This window comes from Aythya ferina (genome assembly GCF_964211825.1).
Source record: "Aythya ferina genome assembly, chromosome: 8".
Taxonomy (NCBI): domain Eukaryota; kingdom Metazoa; phylum Chordata; class Aves; order Anseriformes; family Anatidae; genus Aythya; species Aythya ferina.
In genome coordinates, this window is record NC_140304.1 from 1,269,598 (window position 1) to 1,285,072 (window position 15,475).

Here is a 15,475-nt window from a genome sequence, read left to right on the forward strand (position 1 = left end):
GGTTGTGTTACCATGGCAACCATGCGGTTGTGTTGCTATGGTAACCATGTGATTGTGTTGCCATGGTAACAATGGGGTTGTGTTTCAATGGCAACCATGCGGTTGTGTTGCAATGGTAACCATGGGGCTGTGTTGCCATGGCATCCATGGAGCTTTGTTGCCATGGTATCCATGGGGTTGAATTGCCATGGCAACCATGGGGTTTTGTTGCTATGGCAACCATCGGGTTGTGTTGCCATGGCAACCAAGGTGTTGTGTTGCCATGTTAACCATTGGGTTGCGTTTCCATGGTAACTATTTGGTTGGGTTGCCATGGAAACCATAGGGTTGTGTTGCAATGGAAACCATGGAATTTTGTTGCCATGGCAACCATGGGTTTGTGTTTCGATAGTAACCATGGGGTTGTGTTGCCATGGTAACCAAGGGGTTTTGTTGCCATGTCAACGATGGGGTTGTATTGCGATGGTAACCATGCGGTTGTGTTGCCATTGCAACCATGGAATTGGGTTGCCACGGCAACTATCGGTTGGTGTTGCCATGGCAACCATGGTTTTCTGTTGCCATGGTAACCATTTGGTTGTGTTTCCATGGTAACCATGGAGTTGTGTTAACATGGGAACCATGCGGTTAGGTTGCTATGGTAACCATGTGATTGTGTTGCCATGTTAACAATAGGGCTGTGTTTCAATGGCAACCATGCGATTGTGTTGCAATGGTAACCACGGGGCTGTGTTGCCATTGCAACCATAGAGCTTTGTTGCCATGGTAACCCTGAGGGTGTGTTGCCATTGTAACCATGGGGTTGTGTTTCCATTGCAACCATGGAGTTGTGTTGCCATGGCAACCATGGGGTGGTGTTGCTATGGTAACCATGTGGTTGGGTTGCCATGGCAACAATGGCTTTTTTTGGCCAAGGCAACCATGGCGTTTTGTTGCCATGTTAACCATGCGGTTGGGTTGCCATGGTAACCTTGCAGTTGTTTTGACATGGTAACCATGGGGTTTAATTGCCATGGAAACCCTGGGGTTGTGTTGCCATGGTAAGAATGTGGTTGGGATGCCATGACAACCATGGGGTTGTGTTTCCTTGGTAACCATGGGGTTGTGTTTCAATGGCAAACATGGAGTTGTGTTGCGATGGTAACCATGGGGTTGTGTTGCCATGGTAACCACGGGGATGTGTTGCCATTGCATGGATGTTAGGAAGAACTTCTTCACTGAAAGGGTTTTGAGGCATTGGAACAGGCTGCCCAGGGAAGTGGTGGAGTCACCATCCCTGGAGGTCTTCAAAAGACATTTAGATGTAGAGCTTAGGGATATGGTTTAGTGGGGACTGCTAGCATTAGGTCAGAGGTAGGACTCGATGATCTTGAGTTCTCTTCCAACCTAGAAATTCTGTGATTCTGTGATGGTAACCACGGGGTTGTGTTGCCATGGCAACCATGGCGTTTTCACAGAATCACAGATGTTGCCATTGTAACCCTGGAGTTGGGTTGTCATGGAAACCATGGGGTTGTGTTGCCATGGTAATCATGGGGTGGTGTTGCCATGGCAACCATGGGGTTGGGTTGACATGGGAACCATGTTTTTTTTTTGCCATGGCAACCATGAGGTTGTCTTGCCATGGTAACCATGCGGTTGGGATACCATGGTATCCATGCGGTTGTGTTGTCATGGTAACAATGGGGTTGTGGTTCAATTGCAACCATGGGTTTGTGTTGCCAAGGTACCCACGGGGATTTGTTGCCATGGTAACCAAGGGGTTTTGTTGCAAAGTCAACGATGGTGTTGTATTGCCATGGTAACCATGCGGTTGTGTTGCCATTGCAACAATGGGGTGGTGTTGCCATGGTAACCATGGGGTAGTGTTGCCATGGTAACCTTGGGGTTGGGTTGCCATGGCAACCATGGGGTTGTGTTGCCATGGCAAACATGCGGTTGTGGTGCCATGGTAACCATGCGGTTGTGTTGCCATGGCAACCATGGGGTGGTCTTTCCATGGTAACCATGGGGTTGGGTTGCCACGGCAAATATAGGGTTGTGTTGCCATGGTAACAATGAGGTTGGGTTGCTATGGTAACCATGGGGTTGTGTTGCCATGGTAACCATGGGGTTGTATTGCCATGGCAACCATGGGGGTGTGTTGCCATGGTAAGCATGCGGTGGGGTTGCCATGGCAACCATTGGGTTGTGTTGCCATTGTAACCCTGGAGTTTTGTTGCCATGGAAACCATGGGGTTGTGATGCCATGGTAAACATGGGGTTGTGTTGCCATGGCAACCATGGGGTTGTGTTGCCATGGTAACCATGTGGTTGCGATACCATGGTATCCATGGGGTTGGGTTGCAATGCTAACCATTAGGTGGTGTTGCCATGGTAACCATGGGGTTTATTTGCCATGGCAACCATGCGTTTGGATTGCCATGGTAACCATGCGGTATGGTTGCTATGGTAACCATGCGGTTGTGTTGCCATGGTAACAATGTGGTTGTTTTGCAATGGTAACCGTGGGGTTGTGTTTCCATGGTAACCACGGGGTTCTGTTGCCATGGCAACCATGGCGTTTTGTTGCCATGGCAACCATGCTGTTGGTTTGCCATGGTAACCATGGGGTTGTGTTGCCATTGTAACCATGGAGTTGTGTTGCCATGGTAACCATAGGATGGTGTTTCCATGGTAAGCATTTGGTTGTGTTGCCATGGCAACCATGGCGTTTTGTTGCCATGATAACCATGGGGTTTGGTTGCCATGGTAACCATGCAGTAGTGTTGCCGTAGTAACCATGCGGTTGTGTTGCCATGGATACCATAACGTGGTGTGGCCATGGTAACCATGGGGTTGTGTTGCCATGGTAACCATGGTGTGGTGTTGCCATGGTAACCATAGGGTTGTCTTGCCATGGCAACCGTGGGGATATATTGCCATGGTAACGATGGGGTTGGGTTACAATGGCAACCATGTGGTTTTGTTGCTATGGCAACCATGGCGTTGTGTTGCCATGATATCCATTTGTTTCTGTTGCCATGACAAGCATGGGGTTTTGTAGCAATGGCAACCGTGCGGTTGTGTTGCCATGGTAACCATCCCGTTGTGTTGCCTTGGCAACCATTGGGTAGTGTTTCCATGGCAAACATGGGTTTGTGTTGCCATGGTAACCATAGAATTGTGTTGCCATGGTAAGCATGCGGTTGTGTTGCCATGGCAACCATGGGGTGGTGTTTCCATAGTAACCATGGGGTTGGGTTGCCATGGCAACCATGTGGTTTTGCTTCCATGGCAACCATGGGGTTGTCTTGCCCTGGTAACCATGGGGTTGTCTTGCCCTGGTAACCATGGGGTTGTTTTTCAATGGTAACCATGGGGTGGTGTTGCCATGGTAACATTTGGGTTGTGTTTCAATGGTAACCATGGGGTGGTGTTGCCACGGTAACAATGGGGTTGTGTTTCTATGGTTACCATGGGGTTGTGTTGGCATAGCAACCATGGCGTTTTGTTTCCATGGAAACCATGCGGTTTGGTTACCATGGTAACCATGGGGTTGGGTTGCCATGGAAACAATGGGGTTGTTTTGGCTTGGTAACCATGGGATTGTTTTGCCATGGTAACCATGGTTTTTTGTTGCTATGGCAACCATGTGGTTGTGTTGCCATGGCAACCATCGGGTGGTGTTGCCATGGCAACCATGGTTTTCTGTTGTCATGGTAACCATGGGGTTAGGTTTCCATGGTAACCATGCGGTTGTGTTGCCATAGTAACCATGCGGTTGTGTTGCCATGGTAACCATAAGGTTGTGTTGCCATGGGAACCATGGGGATGGGTTGCCATGGCAACCATGGGGTTTTGTTGTCATGGCGACCATGAGGTTGTTTTGCCATGGGAACCATGGGGTGTTGCCATGGGGTGGTGACACCGTGGTGCAATAGGCAATAGAAGGCCACATAGTTAAAGGGACCATTATAGGGTTGCCATAGCCACCATGCGGTTTTGTTGCCATGGTACCATGGGGTTGTGTTGCCATGGCAAACATGGGGTTTTGTTGCCATGGTTACCATGGGGTTGTGTTGCCATGGCAACCATCGGGTGGTGTTGCCATGGCAACCATGGTTTTCTGTTGCCATGGTAAACATGGGGTTGGGTTGCCATGGTAACCGTGCGGTTGTGTTGCCATAGTAACCATGCGGTTGTGTTGCCATGGTAACCATAAGTTGGTGTTGCCATGGTAACCACGGGGTTGGGGTTGCCATGGCAACTATGGTGTTTTGTTGCCATGGGAACCATTGTGTTGTGTTGCCATGGTATCCATGGTGTTGTTTTACCATGGCAACCATGGGGTAGTTTTGCCATGGTAACCATTGGGTTGTGTTGCCATGGCAACCATGGGGATATGTTGCAACGGTAACGATGGGGTTGGGTTGCCATGACAACCATGGGGTGGTGTTGCCATGGCAACAGTGCGCTTGTGTTGCCATGGTAACCATGCGGTTTGTTGGCATGGCAAACATGGGGTGGTGTTTCCATGGCAACCATGGGTTTGGGTTACCATGGCAACCATGGGGTTTTGCTGCCATGGCAACCATGGGGTTGTATTCCCCTGGTAACCATGGGATTGAGTTGCCATGGCAAACATGGTGTATTGTTGCCATGGTAACCATGGGGTTGGGTTGCCATGGAAACAATGGGGTTGTTTTGGCTTGGTAACCATGGGATTGTGTTGCCATGGTAACCATGGTTTTTTGTTGCTATGGCAACCATGTGGTTGTGTTGCCATGGAACCATCGGGTGGTGTTGCCATGGCAACCATGGTTTTCTGTTGCCATGGTAACCATGGGGTTAGGTTTTCATGGTAACCATGCGGTTGTGTTGCCATAGTAACCATGGAATTATGTTGCCATGGTAACTATTAGGTTGGGTTGCCATGGTAACCATGCTGTTGTGTTGCCATTGTAGCCATGGAGTTGTGTTGACATTGTAAGGATGGGGTTGTGTTGCCAGGGCAACTATGGCGTTGGGTTGCCATGGTAACTATGGAGTTGTGATGCAATGGCAAACTTGGGGTTAGGTTGCCATGGCAACCATGCGGTTTTTCTGCCATGGCAACTATGGGGTTGTGTTGTCCTGGTAACCATAGGGTTGGGATACAATGGTATCCATGGGGTTCGGTTTCCATGGTAACAATTTGGTTGTGTTGCCATGGTAACCATAGGGTTGTGTTGCCATGCTAACCATTTGGTTGTGTTGCCATGGCAACCATTGCGTTGGGTTGCCATGGCAACCATCGGGTGGTGTTGGCATGGTAACCATGGGGTTGGGTTGCGATGGTAACCATGCAGTTGTGTTGCCATAGTAACCATGTGGTTGTGTTGCCATGGATACAATAAGGTGGTGTTGCCATGGTAACCATAGGGTTGTGTTGCCATGGCAACCATGGGGATATGTTGCCATGGTAACGATGGGGTTGGGTTGCCATGGCAACCATGGTGTTTTGCTGCTATGGCAACCATGGAGGTGTGTTGCCATGGCAACAATGGAATTATGTTGCCATAATAACCATGCGGTTGGGTTGCCATGGTAACCATGCGGTTTTGTTGCCATTGTAACCATGGAGTTCTGTTGCCATGATAACCATGGGGTGGTGTTGCCATGGTAACCGTTTGGTTGTATTGCCTTGGCAACCATCGGGTTGTGTTGCCATGGTAACCATGTGGTTTGGTTGCTATGGTAACCATGCGGTTGTGTGACAATGATAACAATGGGGTTGTGTTTCAATGGGAACCACGGAGTTCTGTTGCCTTGGTAACCATGCGGATTTGTAGCCATGGTAACCATGGAATTTTGGTGCCATGGTAACCATGCGGTGTGTTGCCATGGCAAACATGGTGTATTGTTGCCATGGTAACCATGGGGTTGGGTTGGCATGGAAACAATGGAGTTGTTTTGGCTTGGTAGCCATGGGGTTGTGTTGCCATGGTAACCATGGTGTTTTGTTGCTTTGGCAACCATGTGGTTGTGTTACCATGGTAACCATTGGGTGGTGTTGTCATGGCAACCATGGTTTTCTGTTCCCATGCTAACCATGGGGTTGGGATGCCATGGCAACCATGGTGTTTTGTTTGCATGGGAACCATGGTGTTGTGTTGCCATGGTAACCATGGAATTATGTTGCCATGGTAACCATGGGTTTGGGTTGCTATGGTAACCATGCTGTTGTGTTGCCATTGTAGCCATGGAGTTGTGTTGACATTGTAAGGATGGGGTTGTGTTTCCATGGTTACCATGGGGTTGCGTTGCCATGGTAAGGATGGGGTTGTGTTGCCAGGGCAACTATGGCGTTGGGTTGCCATGGTAACACTGGAGTTGTGTTGCCATGGCAACCTTGGTGTTGTGTTGCCATGGCAACCATGGTTTTGTGGTTTTCATGATAACCATGGTGTTGTGTTTCCGTGGTAACCATGTGGTTCTGTTGCCATGGCAACCATGGGGTTGTGTTGCCATGGTAAGGATGGGGTTGTGTTGCCAGGGCAACTATGGCGTTGGGTTGCCATGGTAACTATGGAGTTGTGTTGCCATGGCAACCTTGGGGTTGTGTTGCCATGGTAAACATGGGGTGGTGTTGCCATGGCGACCATGGGGTTCTGTTGCCATGGCGATGATTGGGTGTTGCCATGGGGTGGTGACACTGTGGTTCTATAGGCAATGCAAGGCCAGATTGCTACACGGAACATTGTAGTGTTGCCCTGGCCGCCATGGGATATTGTTGCCATGATAACCATAGGGTTGTGTTGTTATGGCAACCATTTGCATGTGTTGCCACTACAACAAAGGGGTTGTGTTGCCATGGCGACCGTGGGGTTGTGTTGCCATGGTAAGGATGGGGTTGTGTTGCCAGGGCAACCATGGCGTTTTGTTGCCAAGGCAACCATGGGGATGTGTTCCATGGTAACAATGCGGTGGTTTTGCCATGGTAACCATGGGGTAGTGTTGTCATGGGAATTATAAGGTTCGGTTTCCATGGCAACCATGGGGTTTTGTTGCTATGGTAACCATTGGATTGTGTTGTCATGGTAACCATGGGGTTGTGGTTGCCATGGCAACAATGGGGTTTTGTTGCCATGGAAACCATGGGGTGGTGTTGCCATAGTAACCATGCGGTTGTGTTACCATGGACAACATAAGGTGGTGTTGCCATGGTAACCATGGGGTTGTGTTTCCATGGTAACCATGAGCTTCGATTGCCATGGTAACCATGCGGTTGTGTTGCAATTGTAACCACGGGGTGGTGTTGCCATGGTAACCATGGGTTTGGCTTGCCATTGCAACCATGGTGTTTTGTTTCCATGGTAACCATGGTGTTGTGTTGCCATGGTAACCATGGAATTATGTTGCCATGGCAACCATGCGGTTGGGTTGCCATGGTAACCATGCGGTTGTGTTGCCATTGTAGCCATAGGGTTGTTTTGCCATTGTAACCATGGAGTGGTGTTGCCACGGTAACCATTTGGTTGTGTTGCCATGGAAACCATGGGGTTGGGTTGCCATGGCAACCATCGGGTGTTGTTGCCATGGCAACCATGGTTTTCTTTTGCCATGGTAACCATCGGGTTTTGTTCCCATGGCAAACAAAGAATTGTGTTGCCATGGTAACCATGGGGTGGTGTTTCCATGGTAACCATGGGGTTGGTTTTTCATGGCAACTATGTGGTTTTGCTTCCATGGCAACCATAAGGTTGTGTTGCCCTGGTAACCATGGAGTTGTGTTGCCATGGCAAACATGGGTTTGTGTTGCCATGGTAACAATGCTGTATGGATGCCTTGGTATCCATGGGGTTTGGTTGCCATCGTACCCATTTGGTTGTGTTCCCTTGGCAATCATGGTGTAGGGTTGCCATGCTAACCATTGGGTGGTGTTGCCATGGCAACTATGGTTTTCTGTTGCGATGGTAACCATGGGGATTTGTTGCCATTGAAACCATAAGGTTGGGTTGCTATGGTAACCATGCGGTTGTGTTGCCATGGTAACAATGGGGTTGTGTTTCAATGGTAACCATGGGTTTGTGTTGCCATCGTAACAATGGGGTTGTTTTTCAATGGTAACCATGGGGTTGTGTTGCCATGGACAACATAAGGTGGTGTTGCCATGGTAACCATGGGGTTGGTTTGCCATGGTAACCTTGCGGTTGTGTTGCCATTGTTACCATGGAGTTGTGTTGCCATGGTAACCATGGGGTTGTGTTGCCATGGTAACCATTTAGTTGTGTTGCCATGGCAACCATGGCGTTGGGTTGCCATGGCAACCATGGGGTTGCGTTTCCAAGGTAACCATGATGTTGTCCTGCCATGGCAAACATAAGGTTGGGTTGCCATGGCAACCATGGTTTTCTGTTGCCATGGCAACTATTAGGTTGGGTTGTCATGGCAACAATGGGGTTTGGTTGCCATGGTAACCATGGGGATTCGTTTCCACGGTAACCATGGTGCTGTGCTGCCATGGTAACCATGCAATTTGTGTTGCCATGGTTACCATGGGGTTGAGTATCCATGGTAACCATTTGGTTGTGTTACCATGGCAACCATGGAATTGGGTGGCCAGGGCAACCATCGGGTGGTGTTGCCATGGCAACCAAGGTTTTCTGTTGCCATGGCAACCATGGGGTTGGGTTGCCATGGCAACCATGGGGTATTGTTGCCATAGCAACTGTGGGGTTCTGTTTCCATTGTAACAATGGTGTTGTGTTGCCATGGTAACCATGGTGTGGTGTTGCCATGGCAACCATGGGGTTTGGTTGCCATGGCAATAATGGGGTTGGGCTGCCATGGTAACCATGGCGTTGCGTTGCCCTGGTAACCATGAGCTTGGATTGCCATGGTAACCATGCGGTTGTGTTGCCATGGTAACCATAAGGATATGTTGCCATGGTAACGATTGGGTTAGGTTGCCATGGCAACCATGGGGTTTTGTTTCTATGGCAACCAAGGGGTTGTCTTGCCATGGCAACCATGGAATTATGTTGCCATGGTAACCATCGGGTTTTGTTCCCATGGTAACCATAGGATTGTGTTGCCATGGCAACCATAGGTTTTTTTTGCTATGGCAACCATGCGGTTGGATTGCCATGGTAACCATGCGGTATGGTTGCTATGGTAACCATGCGGTTGTGTTTCCATGGTAACAATGGGGTTGTTTTGCAACGGTAACCATGGGGTGGTGTTGCCATGGCAACCATGTGGTTGTGTTGCCCTGGTAACCATACGGTTGGGATACAATGGTATTCATGAGGTTGGGTTGCCATGGTAACAATTTGGTTGTGTTGCCTTGGTAACCACGGGGTTGGTTTGCCATGCTAACCATTAGGTGGTGTTACCATGGTAACTATATTTTTCTGTTGTCATGGTAACCATTCCGTTGTGTTGCTATGGTAACCGTCTGGTTGTGTTGCCATGGCAACCATGGGGTGGTGTTTCCATGGCAACAATGTGGTTGTGTTGCCATGGCAAACATAGCGTTGTGTTGCCATGGCAACCATGGGGTGGTGTTGCCATGGTACCCATGGGGTTGGGTTGCCATGGCAACCATGGCTTTTTTTTGCCATGGCAACCATGGGGTTGTGTTTCCATGGTAACCATGTGGTTGGGATACCATGGTATCCATGGGGTTGGGTTGCAATGCTAACCATTAGGTGGTGTTGCCATGGTAACCAGGTGATTTTTTTTGCCATGGTAACAATAAGGTTGGGTTGCCATGGCAACCATGCGGTATGGTTGCTATGGTAACCATGCGGTTTTGTTGCCATGGTAACAATGGGGTTGTTTTGCAACGGTAACCATGGGGTGGTGTTGCCATGGTAACCACGGAGTTCTGTTGCCATGGCAACCATGGCCTTTTGTTGCCATGGCAACGATGCTATTGGTTTGCCATGGTAACCATGCCGCTGAGTTGCCATGCTAACTGTGGGATTGTGTTGCCATTGTAACCATGGAGTTGTGTTGCCATGACAACCATGGGGTAGTTTTGCCATGGTAACCATAGGGTTGTCTTGCCATGGCAACCATGGGGATATATTGCCATGGTAACGATGGGATTGGGTTGCCATGGCAACCATGTGGTTTTGTTGCTATGGCAACCATGGGGTTGTGTTGCCATGGTAACCATGGAGTTGTGTTGCCATGGCAACCATGGGGTTGGGTTGCCATGGTAACCATGGGGTTGAGTTGTCATGGCAAACATGGTGTTTTGTTTCCATGGAAACCATGGTGTTTTCTTTCCATGGTAACCATGGAATTATGTTGCCTTTGTAACCATGCTGTTGGGTTGCCATGTTAACCATGCGGTTGTGTTGCCATTGTAGCCATGGAGTTGTGTTGCCATGGTAAACGTTAGGTTGTGTTGCCATGGCAAACATGGGGTTGTGTTGCCATGGCAAACATGGTGTATTATTGCCATGGTAACCATGGGGTTGGGTTGCCATTGAAGCAAAGGGGTTGTTTTGTCTTGGTAACCATGGGGTTGTGTAGCCAAGGCAAGCATGGGGTTGTGTTGCCATATTAACCATGCAGTCGTGTTACCATGGACAACATAAGGTGATGTTGTCATGGTAACCATGGGGTTGGGTTGCCATGGTAACCATGTGGTTGTGTTGCCATGGTAACAATGGGGTTGTTTCGCAACGGTAACCATGGGGTTGTGTTTCCATGGTAACCACGGGGTTGTGTTGCCATGGCAACCATGGCGTTGGGTTGCCATGGCAACCATCGGGTGTTGTTGCCATGGCAACCATGGTTTTCTGTTGCCATGGTAACCATGGGGTTTGGTTGCGATGGTAACCATGCGGTTGTATTGCCATAGTAACCATGCGGTTGTGTTGCCATGGACACCATAAGGTGGTGTTGCCATGGTAACCATGGGGTTCGGTTGCCATGGCAACTATGGTGTTTTGTTGCCATGGCAACCATGGTGTTGTGTTGCCATGGTATCCTTGGGGTTCTTTTACCATGGCAACCATGGGGTAGTTTTGCCATGGTAACCATAGGGTTGTGTTGCCATTGGAAACCATGGGGATATGTTGCCACGGTAACAATGGGGTTGGGTTGCCATGGAAACCAAGGGGTTTTGTTGCTATGGCAACCATGGAGGTGTGTTGCCATGGCAACCATGGAATTATGTTGCCATGGTAACCATGCGGTTGGGTTGCCATGGTAACCATGCCGTTTTGTTGCCATTGTAACCATGGAGTTGTGTTGCCATGAGAACCATGTGGTGGTGTTGTCCATGGTAACCATTTGGTTGTGTTGCCATGGCAACCATGGCGTTGGGTTTCCATGGCAACCATCTGGTGGTGTTGCCATGGCAACCATGGCGTTTTGTTGCCATGGAAACCATGGGGTTGTGTTGCCATGGTAAGGATGGGGTTGTGTTGCCAGGGCAACTATGGCGTTGGGTTGCCATGGTAACTATGGAGTTGTGTTGCCATGGCTACCTTGGGGTTGTGTTGCCATGGTAAACATGGGGTGGTGTTGCCATGGCGACCATGGGGTTCTGTTGCCATGGCGATGATTGGGTGTTGCCATGGGGTGGTGACACTGTGGTTCTATAGGCAATACAAGGCCAGATTGCTACACGGAACATTGTAGTGTTGCCCTGGCCGCCATGGGATATTGTTGCCATGATAACCATAGGGTTGTGTTGTTATGGCAACCATTTGCATGTGTTGCCACTACAACAAAGGGGTTGTGTTGCCATGGCGACCGTGGGGTTGTGTTGCCATGGTAAGGATGGGGTGTGTTGCCAGGGCAACCATGGCGTTTTGTTGCCAAGGCAACCATGGGGATGTGTTCCATGGTAACAATGCGGTGGTTTTGCCATGGTAACCATGCGGTTGTGTTACCATGGAAAACATAAGGAGGTGTTGCCATGGTAACCATGAGGTTGTGTTGCCATTGTAACCATTGAGTTGGGTTGCCATGGTAACCATGGGGTTGGGTTGCCATGGCAACCATGGTGTTTTGTTTCCATGGCAACCATGGGGTGGGGTTGCCATGGCAACCATGGTGTTTTGTTTCCATGGCAACCATGATGTTGTGTTGCCATGGTAACCATGGAATTTTGTTGCTATGGTAACCATGCGTTTGTGTTGCCATTGTAGCCATAGGGTTGTGTTGCCATGGTAACCATGCGGTGGTGTTGCGATGGTAACCATTTGGTTGTGTTGCCATGGCAACCATGGGGTTGGGTTGCCATGGCAACCGTGGGGTGTTGTTGCCATGGCAACCATGGTTTTCCGTTGCCATGGTAACCATCGGGTTTTCTTCCCATGGCAAACAAAGAATTGTGTTGCCATGGTAACCATGCGGTTTTGTCGCCATGGCAACCATGGGGTGGTGTTTCCATGGTAACCATGGGGTTGGTTTTTCATGGCAACCATGTGGTTTTGCTTCCATGGCAACCATAAGGTTGTGTTGCCCTGGTAACCATGGGATTGTGTTGCCATGGCAAACATGGGGTTGTGTTGCCATGGTAACCATGAGGTGGTGTTGCCATGGCAACCATGGCGTTTGGTTGCCATGGCAACCATGGGGTTGTGTTGTCATGGTAACCATGCTGTGTGGATACCATGGCATCCATGGGTTTTGGTTGCCATGGTAACCATTTGGTTGTGTTGCCTTGGCAATCATGGTGTAGGCTTGCCATGCTAACCATTGGGTGGTGTCGCCATGGCAACTATTGTTTTCTGTTGCCATGGTAACCATGAGGATTTGTTGCCATGGAAACCATAAGTTTGGGTTGCTATGGTAACCATGCGGTTGTGTTGCCATGGTAACAATTGGGTTGTGTTTCAATGGTAACCATGGGTTTGTGTTGCCATCGTAACAATGGGGTTGTGTTTCAATGGTAACCATGGGATTGTGTTGCCATGGTAACCGTGGGGTTGTCTTGGCATGGTAACCATGGGATTGTGTTGCCATGGCAACCATGGGGTTGTGGTTGTCATGGCAAACATGGGGTTGTGTTGCCATGGTAACCATGAGGTGGTGTTGCCATGGCAACCATGGGGTTTCGTTCCCATGGCAACCATGGGGTTTGGTTGCCATGGCAAAAATGGGGTTGTGTTGTCATGGTAACCATTTGGTTATGTTGCATTGGCAATCATGGTGTAGGGTTGCCATGCTAAACATTGGGTGGTGTTGCCATGGCAACTATGGTTTTCTGTTGCCATGGTAACCATGCGGTTGGGTTGCCATGGTAACCATTTGGTTGTGTTGCCATGGCAACCATAGCGTTGGGTTGCCATGGCAACCATCGTGTGTTGTTGCCATGGCAACCATGGTTTTCTGTTGCCATGGTAACCATGGGGTTTGGTTGCCATGTTAACCATGTGGTTGTGTTGCCATAGTAACCATGCGGTTGTGTTGCCATGGCAACCATAAGGTGGTGTTGCCATGGTAACGATGGGGTTGCGTTGCCATGGCAACCGTGGGGTGGTGTTGCCATGGCAACAGTGCGCTTGTGTTGCCATGGTAACCATGCGGTGTGTTGCCATGGCAACCATGGGGTTGTGTTGCCATGGCTACCATGGGGTTGCGTTGTCATGGTAACCACGGGTTTGGGTTTTCATGGCAAGCATGGGGTTTATTTGCCATGCAATCCATAGAATTGTGGTGCCATGGTAAGCAGGGGGTTGTGTTGCCGTGGCGACAATGGGATTGTGTTGCCATGGTAACCATGGTTTGGGTTGCCATGGCAAGCATGGGGTTCTGTTGCCATGGCAACCATGGGTTTGTGTTGCCAGGGCAACAATGTGGTGGTGTTTCAATGGCAACCATGGTGTTGTGTTGCCATGGTAACCATGGGGTTGTGTTGCCATGGCAACCATTTGTTTTTTTTGCCATGGAAACCATGGGGTTGGGTTGCCATGGCAACTATGGTGTTTCGTTGCTAAGGTAACCATGGTGTTGTGCTGCCATGGCAAATATGAAGTTGTGTTGCCATGGATACCATGGGGTGGTGTTGCCATGGTAACCATGGGGTTGGATTGCCTCGGCAAGCTATCGGGTGGTGTTGCTATGGCAACCATGTTTTTCTGTTTCCATGGTAACCATGGGGTTGGGTTGTCATGGCAACCGTGGGGTTGTGTTACCATGGTAACCATGCGGTTTGGTTGCTATGGTAACCATGCGGTTGTGTTGCCATGGTAACCACGGGAATGTGTTCCCATGGCAACCATGGAATTTTGTTGCCATTGCAACCATGGTGTGGTGTTGCCATGGTAACCATGGGGTTGTGTTGCCATGGCAACCATGGTGTTGTCTTGCCATGGTAATCACGTGGTTGGGATTCCATGGTATCCATGTGTGGAGGAATGGTTACGTGAAGTAGGTCATGTGCATGTTGAGCAGCTAGGAGGTCGTGAGTTAAGAAAGTATCGAACGCAGCTCATATGAGTCTGAGAAAGTACGTAACGTCTGGGAGCTAATCAGGCACAAGGACACGATATCCGTTGGAGGTTTGGGAAAGTACTAACTGTGTTATTTTGGTTGATGGGAGTGAGAAAGTAGCTGATAAAATAGAGAAATGCACTAACCAATCATGAGCTTAGCTTTTGCAATATGTATGAGCTAATTATATTGAATTAGATAAAAGACGACTGAGCTATCCAATAAATCGAAGTTCACTGATCACTCATATTGAGCGTCTGTGTCTTCCTTCTGTCGACAACAAATGTCCTCACAACATCCATGGGGTTTGGTTGCCATGGTAACCATTTGGTTGTGTTGTTTTGGCAATCATGGGATAGGGTTGCCATGCTAAACATTGGGTGGTGTTGCCATGGCAACTATGGTTTTCTGTTGCCATGGTAACCATGCGGTTGTGTTGCCATGGTAACAATGGGGTTGTGTTTCAATGGTAACCATGGGGTTGGGTTGTTATGGCAAGCATGGGGATTATTTGCCATGGTAACCATAGAATTGTGGTGCCATGGCAAGCAGGGGGTTGTGTTGCCGTGGCAACAATGGGGTTGTGTTGCCATGGTAACCAGGGGTTGGGTTGCCATGGTAACCATGGGGTTTTATTGCCATGGCAATCATGGGGTTGTGTTGCCATGGTAACCATGGGGTTGGGTTGCCATGGCAACCATGGGGTTGTGTTGCCATGGTAACCATGGGGTTGTGTTGCCATGGCAAACATGGTGTTGTGTTGTCCTGGCAACCATGTGGTGGTGTTGCCATGGTAACCATGGGGTTGTGTTGCCATGCAACCATGGTTTTTTTTTGCCATGGCAACCATGGGGTTGTCTTGACATGGTAATCATGCGGTGAGGATTCCACGGTATCCATGGGGCTTGGTTGCCATGGTAACCATTTGATTGTGTTGTTTTGGCAATCATGGGATAGGGTTGCCATGCTAACCATTGGGTGTTTTTGCCATGGCAACTAGGGTTTTCTGTTGCGATGGTAACCATGGGGATTTCTAGCCATGGCAAAC